General features: G+C 37.8%; 1 non-coding gene across 1 annotated transcript; it reads right to left on the bottom strand.

The window, feature by feature from the left end:
* Window positions 1-13,399: 13,399 nt before the first annotated feature.
* LOC138088070 (U6 spliceosomal RNA) lies at window positions 13,400-13,502 on the bottom strand. Its single transcript, XR_011145659.1, has one exon. It is a non-coding gene; the product is annotated as a U6 spliceosomal RNA (small nuclear RNA).
* Window positions 13,503-14,515: the final 1,013 nt, after the last annotated feature.

Here is a 14,515-nt window from a genome sequence, read left to right as displayed (position 1 = left end):
ATTTGCTGCATGACACAGGGAGCCCAACCTGGTGCTCTGTCACAAGCTAGAGAGGTGGGATAGGGTGTAGAGTAGGAGGGAGACTCAGAGGCTGATTCAAATTGTTGCATGGCAGAAATCAACACAACACTGTAAAGCAGTTACCTTCCAATTACAAATTTTTTTAAAAGTCTGGATTTTGGTTCAGTTGTAGAGTATTCCAGAGATTAACTGTAGACTTTTTTTTTTTTCATCTTTCATCTTTTTTCTGGGTCTTTGTTGCTGCCTGGGGTTTCTCTTGCTGTAGTCAGTGGGGGCTACTCGGTAGTTGCATTGTACAGGCTTCTCATTGCAGTGACTTCCCATGTTGCAGAGGATGGGCTCAGTAGCTATGGCACACAGGCTCAATTGCTGTGCCGCAGGTAGGATCTTCCTGGACCAGGGATTGAACTCATGCCCTGTGTGTTGGCAGGTGGATTCTTGACCCCTGGACCACCAGGGAAGTCCCTAGACATGTTTTATATGACTTACTCTGCTTCCATGTTAACCTCATCCAAAAGTTAGAAATAATAATAATACATACCTCACTGGATTGTTTTATAAGATTAAATTAATTTCTTATAAAGTTCTTAGAATAGTCCTGAGCACATAATATGTATTATATAGTGTTTGTAACATATATAGCCATTCAAGGAAATAGTTTATCATGGGTTAAATGCTTATTGATCTTAAAATGTATTAAACATCTGCTTGGAAATTGAAGGTTATTATTTGATACTTCAGGTATTCCCAGTCCTAGAATTAAATGGTAATGTCCACATGCTAGGATCAAAAAGTAATTCTGAGGAAAATTTAAATTTAAAAAGTAAAATGAAGAAATAGGAATTCATAACTAGTGCCCAGATTGTGAAAGCAGATTTTAATGGTCTCTATTTGTACACACACATTATATTAATACACTTAATTTGCCTGTTGGCCAAAGAACATAGCATTCAATCCCATGTAATTTCTCACTCTCTACTACATTAGTATTCATGCATTCTTTTTATGCTTTTAAGACCAAACATTGCTTGAATTTCAAACAACAGTCACTGTGCCTATGATTTTGTTTGTTTTAAAAAATACTATGAACATTATGCAAAAAGTGTTGTTTTGTACTGGAAATTCAAAGAAAATAAATACTGTGTTTAGATGGCTGTATTTCTGAATGCTGAATTTGCTTACTCTGCTTACTCCATATTTGCCCATTTCCACCTGTTATCTTTGATATGACATTTGAAATTGATGTAGGAAAGGGAACTAACTCAGAAGTCAGTAGAGTAAAGCTGTGACCCATTCATTTATTACATGATGCAAGTGTTTCACTTTGTTCTTTTAGCATCTTTATTTTCTGTAGCAAAGTTTTACTCCTACTGTCTAGAAATTTTACTTTTGCACATAAAATTATGAAAGTTCCAACGTGAGCATTTATGTTTTACTCCATGTGTCAGAGAAGTGTGTGTTTGTGTAGGTTCATTTGCACACATGTGTGTGTGGATTCATGTCAATGTATGGCAAAGCCAATACAGTATTGTAAAATAAAATAAAGTAAAAAAAAAAAAAGTAAAAAAAAAAAAAGCATGAAAATACTTTGAAAACAAAGTCATCTCCATCATTAATGCAGAAATTATTTATAATTTATTTAAATATCCTTATTAGGATATTCTAGCTACAACTTTCTAACTGCAATAGCAGTTTGCAAGATATAGCTTTAATTATCAACTTTCAATAGTAATTTTTTAGAACAATTGTAGCATATAACACACATCAAATGCTGGATACTTATTTTTCATTGAAGTTTGTACTATTGATATCATATAATGAAAAGATGTATATATTGATATTATATGATGAAAAGTAGATAAATGTGATTTTAAGTCATTTTGATACTACTGAAAGAATAAAAAAGTTATAAAAATCATTTAATAAAATATCAACAGTTTAAAAAAAAAAAGTGTGGTTACTTCAGTACTTCCTCAACTCATGACTGAATCTCTTGATCTAATTCAAGGAAGAAATAAAGAGCTCTTCACAGTTATAATACTGAGTACTTTATTTATCTTTGTAAAAATTAGTCCAGGAAGCAAATTGAAATTATGAGGCCATCCCAGACAGAGTTACTTTGCTTAACTTAATGTATTTGCCCACTACCTTCTGTGATTTTAACCTTTCTAGGTGGGCTGCCGTCTATGGGGTCACACAGAGTTGGACACGACTGAAGTGACTTAGCAGCAGCAGCAGCAGACATTCTCTCTGGGGATGTTTTTTCTTAAGGCTCACAGGGGACTCCACTGAAATCATTTACTAGATGTCGAAGTTCCTCCTACAGTCCCCACTGTGCTAACTGGATACTGATCTGGGAGCTGTCATGTTTGGAAAATAGCATGATGCCACGAGTTAATTTCACACCCGTCATGAGATCTTTGCATGAGATCCCAGGGGGCCATTCCGCGTGTCACAGTACTGCAAGCCATTCGTTAGTTGCTTTCAAAGCAATGACCCATGGCTAGGAGATCTTGTCGCAACATATGGCAACACCTGTCACCAGGTTTCGTGATTGGCATAAAATTAACCTGTTTTCCTTTTTGATTTGCTGCTTTTTTTTAAACCCTATCTATAAAAAGGATGAGTAGAAATCGCATTTGAAAGCAATTTTCCTGTCAGTTCAAGAAGCGTAATGGTAGATTTGGGATACTGGACCTGAGGAATAGACCATTTGCTTGCAGAGGTACACACACAGTTACTCGATAAAAGGCGTATTTTACAACGTTATAAATGGCAGTCTGCAAATCTCAGACAGGAAGTAATGCTTTAGTATCTGAACTCTATCAAGGATAGGAACAAAGAAAGAAATCTTAAGTTGAGTCTTGTTAAGGAAGAAAAGGCAGGGTGTTTGGTTTCCAGGTAGAAGTTTGCCTTTGGCTTTTAAATGATTTCAAGCAACTTGGAATTACTCTGATTTCTCTGTGTATCTCTTATGCCCAGATCTTTGTATTCTTAAGGGGACATGCATAAAATAGACCTATATATTAGCAACATTCAGAATTATGATGAGTATCTGAGAAAAAGATAGATCAACGATGTTTGACCTTTTAGATCCTTAGCAATTTTTCAGTTACTTTTAAGGATGAAGACAGGGGAGAAAATAGCCAATCACTTACCTGTGACTTTCCACTTTAGTGAAATAAAAAGAACAGATTTCTCAGTGGAGATTATACCTGGGTCCTTTCACCACCCTACTGTTTTTCTTTTTTAATCTTACATATATTTTGCATACATTTAGCTTCTTAAAATGTTTATTTTCATTGAAGGGGGGTCTATTTGCTATAGCCGGCCTCTTTCCTGATTAACTGTGAGTTTTGATATTCAAATACAATAAATAGCAAAGATAAATTTAGTCCTTTTTCCATTTTTCCCTCTCCAGTTGGGGCCGGTTGCTCTAAATTCTGGAGTGATCCATTTTTTTCCTGACATTTCTTAAATAATCTCCATTTCTTAGTGAATTCCCTTTGAAAGTATAAATGTTAGTCCTTGTATGGTTTTGGAAATTGATGGCTGCTGTGCTGAAAGGATGGTGACTTGGGATGACGGAAGGAGTAGGGTGAAGAGCTGAGGTAAAACAATAGAGAAACAGGAAGACGCTGCTAGAGACAAAGGGAGAAGAGGACAGCAGTTGTGAAATAATCTCAAGTAGGGGTTGGGGATTTAAGGCTCTTAGACTTGATTAATAGATGCCGTAAAAATGAAATGCTGAGCCAGGGGGAAAAAATTGAACTTGAGAAGTCCCTTGAAGATGTGTTAATGCCTTTACTTGGCAAACAGGTTTTTTTTTCCCTACTGAGTATAAAACCATTGCATAAAAATAGCCTTTTTTTTTTTCACATAGTCCACTTTTTTTCTAAACCACTGATTATGCTCAGGTTGGGATAAAATCAGATTTCCACTAAACAAAAAGAAAAGATAAATGACAATAGGACTCTACTGGTCTATTTGCCACACATATGGGTGTATGGAATATCTTCACTAAGTCAGTATTAAGGTAAATTTTAAAAATAGATTTCAAAATGTTATTGGTAGACTAAGATATTTATCTTAATTTCAGCAACAGTGAAGACAATTTGTACTTTAAAAAATGGGAGATTTTCCAGTATTTTTTTCAAGAGAATGTTGTGTTGACATGGATAATACATAAACTGTTTTCGAACAAAATTTACCTAGAAATTGAAAATCAATCTTAAAAGAATAATTTGTGGCAAATCATTTTATCATTAATGGCAAACTGGAGAACCTCCAAAATAGATAAGAAATGTTGATAGTTTTTTCATTACTGGTAAAGCTGGTTGACAACTGCTTTTGGTATATTTACTACATGTAAGCAGAATCTGAGAAATACAACTTTAATCTGTCAAAAGGCAAGCATATAAGAATGGCACAAGAGGCTAGAGTTAGAGGGTAATAAAAACTATCACCTTGACTATAAACGACTAAACTATAACTATAAAATAGTCCAAACTATAACCATGAAATAGTCAACTAAATATTTCTTTGAGGGATCAGTGAAGGATAAAGAAATGAACTACAAGAACTTTCAGGTGTTGGATGGTTAGTTTAATACATACTGTTTTCTCATGGGTTATGGATGGTAATCTTTTTCCTCACTGGTTTTAATAGTTAACTATTAGCAAGTGTAGACTTCCCAGGCAGCTCAATGGTAAAGAATCTGCCTGTCAAGCAGGAGATGTGGGTTCGATCCCTGTGTCAGAGAGATCCCCTTGAGAGGGGAATGGCAACCAACTCCAGTATTCTTGCCGGGAGAATCCCATGGACAGAGGAACCTGGTGGGCTATAGTCCATGGGGTTGCAATAGAGTCAGACATGACTTAGCAACTAAACAATAACAGTTAGTGCCCCTCCTCCCCATCACTCATGCATGCATGCACACATGTACATGCAAAGATGCACAGGTGTACACAGAGGTATATACACAGAGATTTCAGAGATGTATACAGACACAGAGACGTACACAGAGATGCGTAGACATATGCACACATGTACACAGATAAACACATTATATGTAAAATTGTAGCCAGAAAATTTTCCAGTTAAGAATATAACCTTCTTTAACCTAGTGGTTCTCATCTGAAGTGATTTTGCCTATCAGGGAGCATCTGACAATATCTGGAGAGATGGTTGATTGTCACAATTTGGGAGAAGAGGAAGGGCGTTACTGGTTTCGTGGTTCAGATGTCAATGATTCTCCTTAACATCCTAGAATGAGCGGGGCATCTTTCCACAGCAAGGAAATATCCATTCAAAATTTCAGTAGTGTTCAGGATGTAAAAACTCAACTGTCTTGAGTAACTTAGTCTCCTTATTAACTGTTCAGTGTTTTAGAGTTAGTCCTTTTAGAACTTCTACTCCCAAAGAAATTGCCAAGGAGCCTGGGAATTTACATGACTCCATGAGTGCATTTAAAGGGCTCACACCACAGAGCACTGAGTTCCCTGAGCTATAGAGTATGTTCTCATTAGTTATCTTTTATATATTGTAGCAATAGTGTATATATATCAATTCAATCTCCAAATGTGAACCAATTTCTCAAATATATACACCTATATGTTGATGAAAGTGAAAGAGAAGAGTGAAAAAGTTGGCTTAAAGCTCAACATTCAGAAAATGAAGACCATGGCATCTGGTCCCATCACTTCATGGTAGGTAGATGGGGAAACAGTAGAAACAGTGTTAGACTTTATTTTTTTGGGCTCCAAAATCACTGCAGATGGTGATTGCAGCCATGAAATTAAAAGATGCTTACTCCTCGGAAGGAAAGTTATGACCAACCTAGATAGCATACTGAAAAGCAGAGATATCACTTTACCAACAAAGGTCCGTCTAGTTAAGGCTATGATTTTTCCAGTAGTTGTGTATGGATGTGACAGTTGGACTGTGAAGAAAGCTGAGCACTGAAGAATTGATGCTTTTGAACTGTGGTGTTGGGGAAGACTCTTGAGAGTCCCTTGGACTGCAAGGAGATCCAACCAGTCCATCCTAAAGATCAATCCTGGGTGTTCACTGGAAGGACTGATGCTGAAGCTGAAACTCCAATACTTTGGCTACCTCATGAGAAGAGTTGACTCATTGGAAAAGACCCTGATGCTGGGAGGGATTGAGGGCAGGAGGAGAAGGGGATGACAGAGGACGAGATGGCTGGATGGCATCACCGACTTGATGGACATGAGTTTGAGTGAACTCCGGGAGTTGGTGATGGACAGGAAGGGCTGGTGTGCTGTGTTTCATAGGATCGCAAAGAGTCGGACACGATTGAGCGACTGGACTGAGCTGAACTGATGCATATATACATATCTTTTTGCTTCTGTTTCTCTGAAAAACTCTTACTAATATATACAGGTCTGGTCTGTTCGTCTTAGAAGAGTGGCCCTGATGTCTTCTGGTCCTTTCTTGGTTTTACCGTCCTGCCCCGTGACTAGTATTTAATATCTGAATCACACAGTCATGACCAGCATTCCAAATTATGAGGCTGGTAAATAGTGATTCTACTGGTTATTTTGCATTGCGAGGGACCAGAAATCCTCTGCTTTTGATTGTCCACCTTAAGTTTCGTTAAGTGGTGTGTTGGAGAACACTGGGAATAAAAAGTGCCCACCAAACTGGGCATGCATGGTGAGACTGAATAATGAGGCACTCAGTTATTATAGGGTAATTTAGGCTCCAGGTGGGATTGGCAGACAAAGATCTGGAAGCATTGGCAGCTGCATTCAACACTGACTTGAGGCCACTGGGCCAATTTGATTGTTAACCTAGGATATAAAAATAGGTGCTAGGAAACAGGACATGCATTCTTATATCTAGATTTATGAATGGATATCTATTTTTGTGGATGGGGGAATAGTGAAAACTGTTCTTATTGTGTGGGAACTAATGGGACAAACCAGCATAGAAGCTACCTGGTCCTAATGATTATTAAACCATATCTATTAACTACAAAGCCCTTGATAACAGAAGTGATTCACTGCCCAGTATAGTTACATGTATGCAGAGTCCTAGGTAGGTTCAGTGGAAGGACATGAAAAAATGTAAGGGCCCAAAATGACATCAGCTATGCCAACAGCCATATGTGGTGCTGGGCCCCTCTGAGACTTAGGCACCTATCTATCTTATCATTGGAGCCTGTAGTGGTTAATTTTATGTGACAACTTGGCTAAGCACAGTGCCTAGATATTTGGTCAAACATTATTGTAGGTGTTTCTGTGAAGATATTTTTTTGGGTGTATCATACATGCTCAGTCACTCAGTCATGTCTGACTCTTTGCAACCCTATGGACTGTAACCCACCAGGTGCTCTGTCCATGGGATTTCCCAGACAAGAATACTGGAGTGGGTTGCCATTTTCTTCTCCAGGGGATTTTCCCAACGCTGAATCCACATCTGCATTGCAGGCAGATTCTTCACCCCTGAGCCATCTGGAAGCCTTTTTGGATTAGATTGGCATTTAAGTTGGAGACTCTGAGTAAAGCAGGTTGGCGTCTGTGATGTGGGTGGGCCTCATGCAGGCAGTTGAAGTCTTTTACAGAATAGAATCTACCTTATCTAATGCCAAGAAGGATGTCTGCCAGCAAGTCTGCCTGTGGACTCACACTGCACCTCTTTCCTGAGTGTCCAGCCTCTTAGCTTGCTCTGCACATTTAGACTGAAGAAACCCTGCAACTGTGTGAACCAATTGCTCAAAATAAATTTCCATATCTACGACTGTACACATATATACATATCTTGTTGGTTTTACTTCTCTGGAAAGCTCTTAGTAATAGATAAGTCTGTTCCGTCTTGGTATACTGGCTCTGTAGTTTTTGGTTCAGCCATTTCTGTGTCCTCAAACAAGAGCCCATGGAAACTTCTGAATCTTTAATTTCCTTATCTTCTGCTTAGTTGTTTCATCCATTATTGAAAATGAAGTATTGAAATTTTTAGCTATTATTGTTGAACTCTCTATTTCTCCCTTCATTGTACCCATTTTTAATCTTGTGTATTTGAGAATGATCTAAGGTACATTTATTTTCATAATTGTTATATCTTCTGATGGGTTGGCTTGCTGGCATTGTATTAAAAAAAAAAAAAGTCCCTCTTTGTCTTTAAAGTAACAATGTTTTTCTTAAAGTCTATTTTGCCTAATGGTAGTATAGCCACCTAAGATCTATTTTGGTTACCTTTTCCAAGGTATTTATTTTTCCTTTTACTTTCAGCCTATAAGCATCTTTGAATCTGAAGTTATGCACTTCTGAACACCATATAGTTGGAAATTTTTCTTTAAACTCTTTTGCCAATCTCTGCTTTGAAATTAGCGTTCAATCCACATACATCTAATGTAATAACTGTTAAAGTAGACGACATCTAGCATTTTGCTATTTTTCTACATCCATTATTTTTTGTTTTTCTCTCTCCTTTAGTAACTTCTGTGTTAAATAATTGGCAGTGTACCATTTTACTTCCCTTGTTCTACTTTCTGTATTTTAAATTTCATGTTCTCAGTGGTTGCCTTGAGGATTACAATTAGCATCTGACATAAAACAACTTATTGGGTTAATGCTAATAAGAATATTAATAAGAATTAAAGATCCCAATGCATTCCTGTTATTTCTTTCTTCTTTTTTTAAAAATGGTACCATCTTTTATTTTTTCTGTTTATTTTTTATGAAGTATAGTTGCTTTATAATACGGTTAGTTCCTACTATACAGCAAAGTGAATCACCTACATGTATAGGTATATCCTCTCTTTTTTAGATTTTCTTCCCATATAGGTCACCACAGAGCCCTGAGTGGAGTTCATGCACTGTACAGCAGGTTCTCGTTCAGTTCAGTGGCTCAGTCATGTCCGACTGTCTGCGACCCCATGGACGGCAGCACAGCAGGCCTCCCTGTCCATCGCCAACTCCCGGAGTTCACTCAGACTCATGTACATCGAGTCAGTGATGCCATCCAGCCATCTCATCCTCTGTCGTCCTCTTCTCCTCCTGCCCTCAACCTTTCCTAGCATCAGGGTCTTTTCTAATGAGTCAGTTATTCGCATCAGGCCAAAGTAGTGGAGTTTCAGCTTCAGCCTCAGTCCTTCCAATGAATATTCAGGACTGATTTCCTTTAGGATGGACTGGTTGGATCTCCTTGCAGTCCAAGGGACTCTCAAGAGTCTTCTCCAACACCACAGTTCAAAAGCTTCAATTCTTTGGTGCTCAGCTTTCTTAATAGTCCTCTACATCCATACATGACCACTGGAAAAACCATAGCCTTGACTAGACAGACTTTTGTTGGCAAAGTAATGTCTCTGCTTTTTAATATGCTGTCTAGGTTGGTCATAACTTCCAAGGAGCAAGTGTCTTTTAATTTCATGGCTGCAGTCACCATATGCAGTGATTTTGAGCCCCACGAAATAAAGTCTGTCACTGTTTCCACTGTTTCCCCATCTATTTGCCATGAAGTGATGGGACCAGATGCCATGATCTTCGTTTTCTGAATGTTGAGCTTTAAGCCATCTTTTTCACTCTCGTCTTTCACTTTCATCAAGAGGCTTTTTAGTTCTTCACTTTCTGCCATAAGGGATGTGTCATCTGCATATCTGAGGTTACTGATATTTCTCCCAGCAGTCCTGATTCCAGCTTGTGCTTCATCCAGACCAGCATTTCTCATGATGTACTCTGCATATAAGTTACGTAAACAGGGTGACAATATACAGCCTTGACATACTTCTTTCCCGATTTGGAAACGGTCTGTTGCTCCATGTCCAGTTCTAACTGTTGCTTCTTAACCTACATACAGATTTCTCAGGAGGCAGGTCAGATGGTCTGGCTTTTCCATCTCTTTAAGACTTTTCCACAGTTTGTCATGATCCAAACAGTCACAGGATTTGGCATAGGCAATAAAGCAGAGGTAGATGTTTTTTCTGGAACTCTCTTGCTTTTCCAGTGATCCAGTGGATGTTGGCAACTTTATCTCTGGTTTCTCTGCCTTTGCTAAAACCAGTTCGAACACCTGGAAGTTCATGGTTCACGTACTGTTAAAGTCTGGGCTTGGAGAATTTTGAGCATTACTTTGCTAGTGCGTGAGATGAGTGCAACTGTGCAGTAATTTGAGCATTCTTTGGCATTGCCTTTCTTTGATATTGGAATGAAAACTGACCTTTTCCAGTCGTGTGGCCACTGCTGAGTTTTCCAAATTTCCTGACGTATTGAGTGGGGCACTTTCACAGCATCATCTTTTAGGATTTGAAATAGCTCGACTGGAATTCCATCACCTCCACTAGCTTTGTTTGTAGTGATGCTTCCTAAGGCCCACTTGACTTCACATTCCAGGATGTCTGGCTCTAGGTGATTATCTGGGTCATGAAGATCTTTTTTGTATAGTAGTTCTATGTATTCTTGCCACCTTTTCTTAATATCTTCTGCTTCTTAGGTCCATACCATTTCTGTTCTTTATTGTGCCCATCTTTGCATGAAATGTTTCCTTGGTATCTCTCACTTTCTTGAAGAGAACTCTAGGCTTTCCCATTCTATTGTTTTCCTCTGTTTCTTTGTACTGATCACTGAGGAAGGCTTTCTTATCTCTTCTTGCTATTCCTTGGAACTCTACATTCAAATACATGTATGTTTCCTTTTTACTTCTCTTCTTTTTAAAGCTATTTGTAAGGCCTCCCTAAACAACCATTTTGCTTTTTTCCATTTCTTTTTCTTGGAGATGGTCTTGATCCCTGCCTCCTGTACAATGTCACAAACTTCTGTCCATAGTTCTTCAGGCACTCTGTCTATCAGATCTAATCCCTTGAATCCATTTTTTTACTTCTACTGTATAATTGTAAGGGATTTGATTTAGGTCGTACCTGAATGGTCTAGTGGTTTTCCCTACTTTCTTCAATTTAAGTCCAAATTTGGCAATCAGGAGTTCATGATCTGAGCCACAGTCAGCTCCTGGTCTTGTTTGCTGACTGTATAGAGCTTCTCCATCTTTGGCTGCAAAGAATATAATCAGTCTGATTTTTTGGTGTTGACCATCTGGTGATGTCCATGTGTAGAGTCTTCTCTTGTGTTGTTGGAAGAGGATGTTTGCTATGACCAGTGCATTCTCTTGGCAAAACTCTATTAGCCTTTGCCCTTCTGCATTCTCTGCTCCAAAGCTAAATTTGCCTGTTACTCCAGGTGTTTCTTGACTTCCTACTTTTGCAGTCCAGTCCTCTATAATGAAAAGGACATCTTTTTGTGGTGTTAGTTCTAGAAGTTCTTCTAGGTCTTTATAGAAGTCTTCAACTCAGCTTCTTCAGCTTTACTGGTCAGGGCATCGACTTGGATTACTGTGATATTGAATGATTTGCCTTGAAAATGAATGGAGATCATTCTGTCGTTTTTGAGATTACATCCAAGTACTGCATTTCAGACTCTTTCGTCGACTATGATGGCTACTCCATTTCTTCTAAGGGATTGTTGCCCTCAGTGGTAGATATAATGGTCATCTGAGTTAAATTCACCCATTCCAGGCCATTTTAATTCAGATTCCTAAAATGTCGATGTTCACTCTTGCCATCTCCTTTTTGACCACTTCTAATTTACCTTGATTCACGGATCTAACATTTCAGGTTCCTGTGCAATATTGCTCTTTACAGCCTCAGACTTTGTTTTTATGACCAGTCACATCCACAACTGGATGGTGTTTCTCACTAGTTATCTAGTTTATATTTAGTAGCAATAGTATGTATATATCAATCCCAATCTCCCAATTTATCCTATCCCCCCTCCACCCTTGGTGTCCATACATTTATTCTCTATTTCTGTGTCTCTATTTCTGCTTTCAACATCTGTACCATTTTCCAAGATTCCACATATGCACTTAAAAATTTTTTTTAGTATGCAATATTCAAAATTTTAAATTATTTTAATATGCAATATTTGTTTTTCTCTTTCTGATTAATTTCACTCTGTATGATAGTCTAGGTCCATATAGCTGAGTAATGTTCCATTGTATATATGTACACATTGTCTTTATCCATTCTTCTGTTGATGTACATTTAGGTTTCTTCAATGTCCTGGCTCTTGTTAAATCATGCTGCATGGAACATTGGGGTTCATGTGTCTTTTCAATCTATGGTTTTCCCTTGGTGTATGCCCAGTGGTGGGACTGCTGGGTCATATGGTAGTTCTATTTTAATTTTTTTCAGTAACCTTCATTCTGCTCTTCAGAATGGAGAACAGTGGCTATATCAATTTACGTTCCCTCCAACAGTGCAAGAGGGTTCCCTTTCCTCCACACCCTCTCTAGCATTTATTGTTTGCAGATTTTTAATGATGACAGTTCTGGCAGGTGTGAGGTGATACCTTTGGCGGGTGTGAGGTGGTACCTTATTGTGTTTTTTATTTGCATTTCTCTAGTAATTAGTGGTGTTGAGCATCTTTTCATGTGTTTGCTAGCCATCTGTATGTCTTCTTTGGAGAAATATCTATTTAGGTCTTCTGCCCATTTTTTAAATTTTAAGAATTTATTTACTTTTTCTTAGGCTGGTTCTTTGTTGTTGCATGAGCTTTTCTCTAGTTGCGGCAAGCAGGGGCTACTCTCTAGTAGTGGTGGGATCTTTGGGATCAATAATTGAACCCATGTCTGCTGCCTTGGCAGGCAGATTCTTTACCACTGAGCCACCAATGAATCCCCCTCTTATTTTTTTGGTTTTGAGCTGCATGAGATGTTCGCGTGTTTTGGAGATTGATCTTTTGTCAGTTGCAAATATTTTCTCTGGTCCTGAAAGCTGTCTTTTCATCTAGTTTATGGTTTCCTTTGCTTGAAAAAAGTTTTAAATTTAATTAGATCCCTCTTGTTAATCTTTGTTGTTATTTTCATTACTCTAGAAAGTGGGTCAAAGAAAATTTTGCGATTTGTCAGAGAGTTCTACCAATATTTTCCTCTAAGAGTTTTATAGTCTCTGGCATTACACTCAACTCTTCAATCCATCCTGAGTTCCTCTTCTCTGTGCTGTTATTGTCATACAAATTACATCTTTATACAATGTAAGCTCACCATTGTACAGTTTTATAATTATTGTTTTATGCCATTATCTTTTCATCAGGAGTAAAAAGTTTACAAAAATACAATGTCTTACATATTTTCTTTTACTGGTGTTCTTTATTTCCTCGTGTAAATTCAAGTTAACATCTAGTGTTGTTTCATTTCAGTTTGAAGGAGTCATGGTAATATTTCTTGTAGGACAGATATGCTAGCAACACATCAGTCTTTGTTTACCTGGGAATGTCTTATTTTCTTGTCAGTTTTGCAGAATTGTTTTGAGTGACCTAGACTTTTTGGTTGACCATTAGCACTTTGAATATGTCATCCCATGTAAAACATAGAAAACTTCATAAACTTGCATGTTATCTTTATACAGGGGCCATGCTAATCTCTGTGTTGTCTTAGTTTGTGTGCTTCCAAACCATACACTATGGATCCCTGCCTACTGCAGTGGAAATGAGGGAGACTTGGTGAGGTAGAAGCTACTTCTACTCCCTTTTTTTTCATAAATCCTGCCTTTGCTACTTACAGTCTGATCTTTGGGCTATGCTATGTAAAATGTAGGACCTCCAGGGAAATAATATTTTTATTTTCTCTTCAGGGATCTAAGTATAATCTCCACTATTTGAGCCTCTATTTTCAAAAAGCCTCTGCTCACACTCTTCCTAGATTCCAGTTTGATACCTCCTTATATGCAGAACGATTCCATCTACATAGTTAATGGATTTCTCACTTGTCACAGTGATTCTCACTTTTGGGAAAGAGACATGCCTTTCATTTGAAGAAGGCATTATTATATTTATTTCATGAGGCACTTAACTAAAATCTGGTAATTAGTTCTCACAGCAAATCTATCCACAAATATCATTACCATTTAAAGCCAAAATGACCATACAGTCTCACCCCAAATTCATGAGTAGCTTTCTATTCAGTCCAGTATTTTATTGTTAAAAAGAACAAGTTCTGTGGAGATGCAGTAAGATGAATAAAAAGAATTTAAATGTCCTGAAATTAGCAATTACATGTGGTTTATTTAACTCCTACACAGAGCATTACGACTGCTTTTGTTCGACGTATGTATGCATGTATGTCAATAAAGTATCCATTCACCCATCTGTACCCCTTCATCCATCCATCTGGCAAGTCAACTATCTATTAATCAATCCACTTGTAATTCATCTATAATATGTCTTTTTATTCATAAGAAATCAATTTGATTCTAGCATATGATAGTTATCTAATAAATATGTGTCACCTTGAATCCTTACAAGGAATAGAGAATACAGTACAGCATTGTAATTCTTAGCATTTGGGACTGGATAATTCTTTTCTGTAGGGGACAATCTCCTGCAATGTTGGATGCTTAGCATCAGTATCCCTGGCCTTCCAGTAGATGCCAGTACTACCCTGACGGTTGTGATAAGTCAAAACACCTTCAGATATTGTG

The sequence above is a fragment of the Capricornis sumatraensis genome, chromosome 10 (genome assembly GCF_032405125.1).
Source record: "Capricornis sumatraensis isolate serow.1 chromosome 10, serow.2, whole genome shotgun sequence".
NCBI classification, from domain to species: domain Eukaryota; kingdom Metazoa; phylum Chordata; class Mammalia; order Artiodactyla; family Bovidae; genus Capricornis; species Capricornis sumatraensis.
The sequence above is the reverse complement of the archived record's forward strand: the minus strand, read 5'-3'. Positions and strand labels throughout refer to the sequence as shown.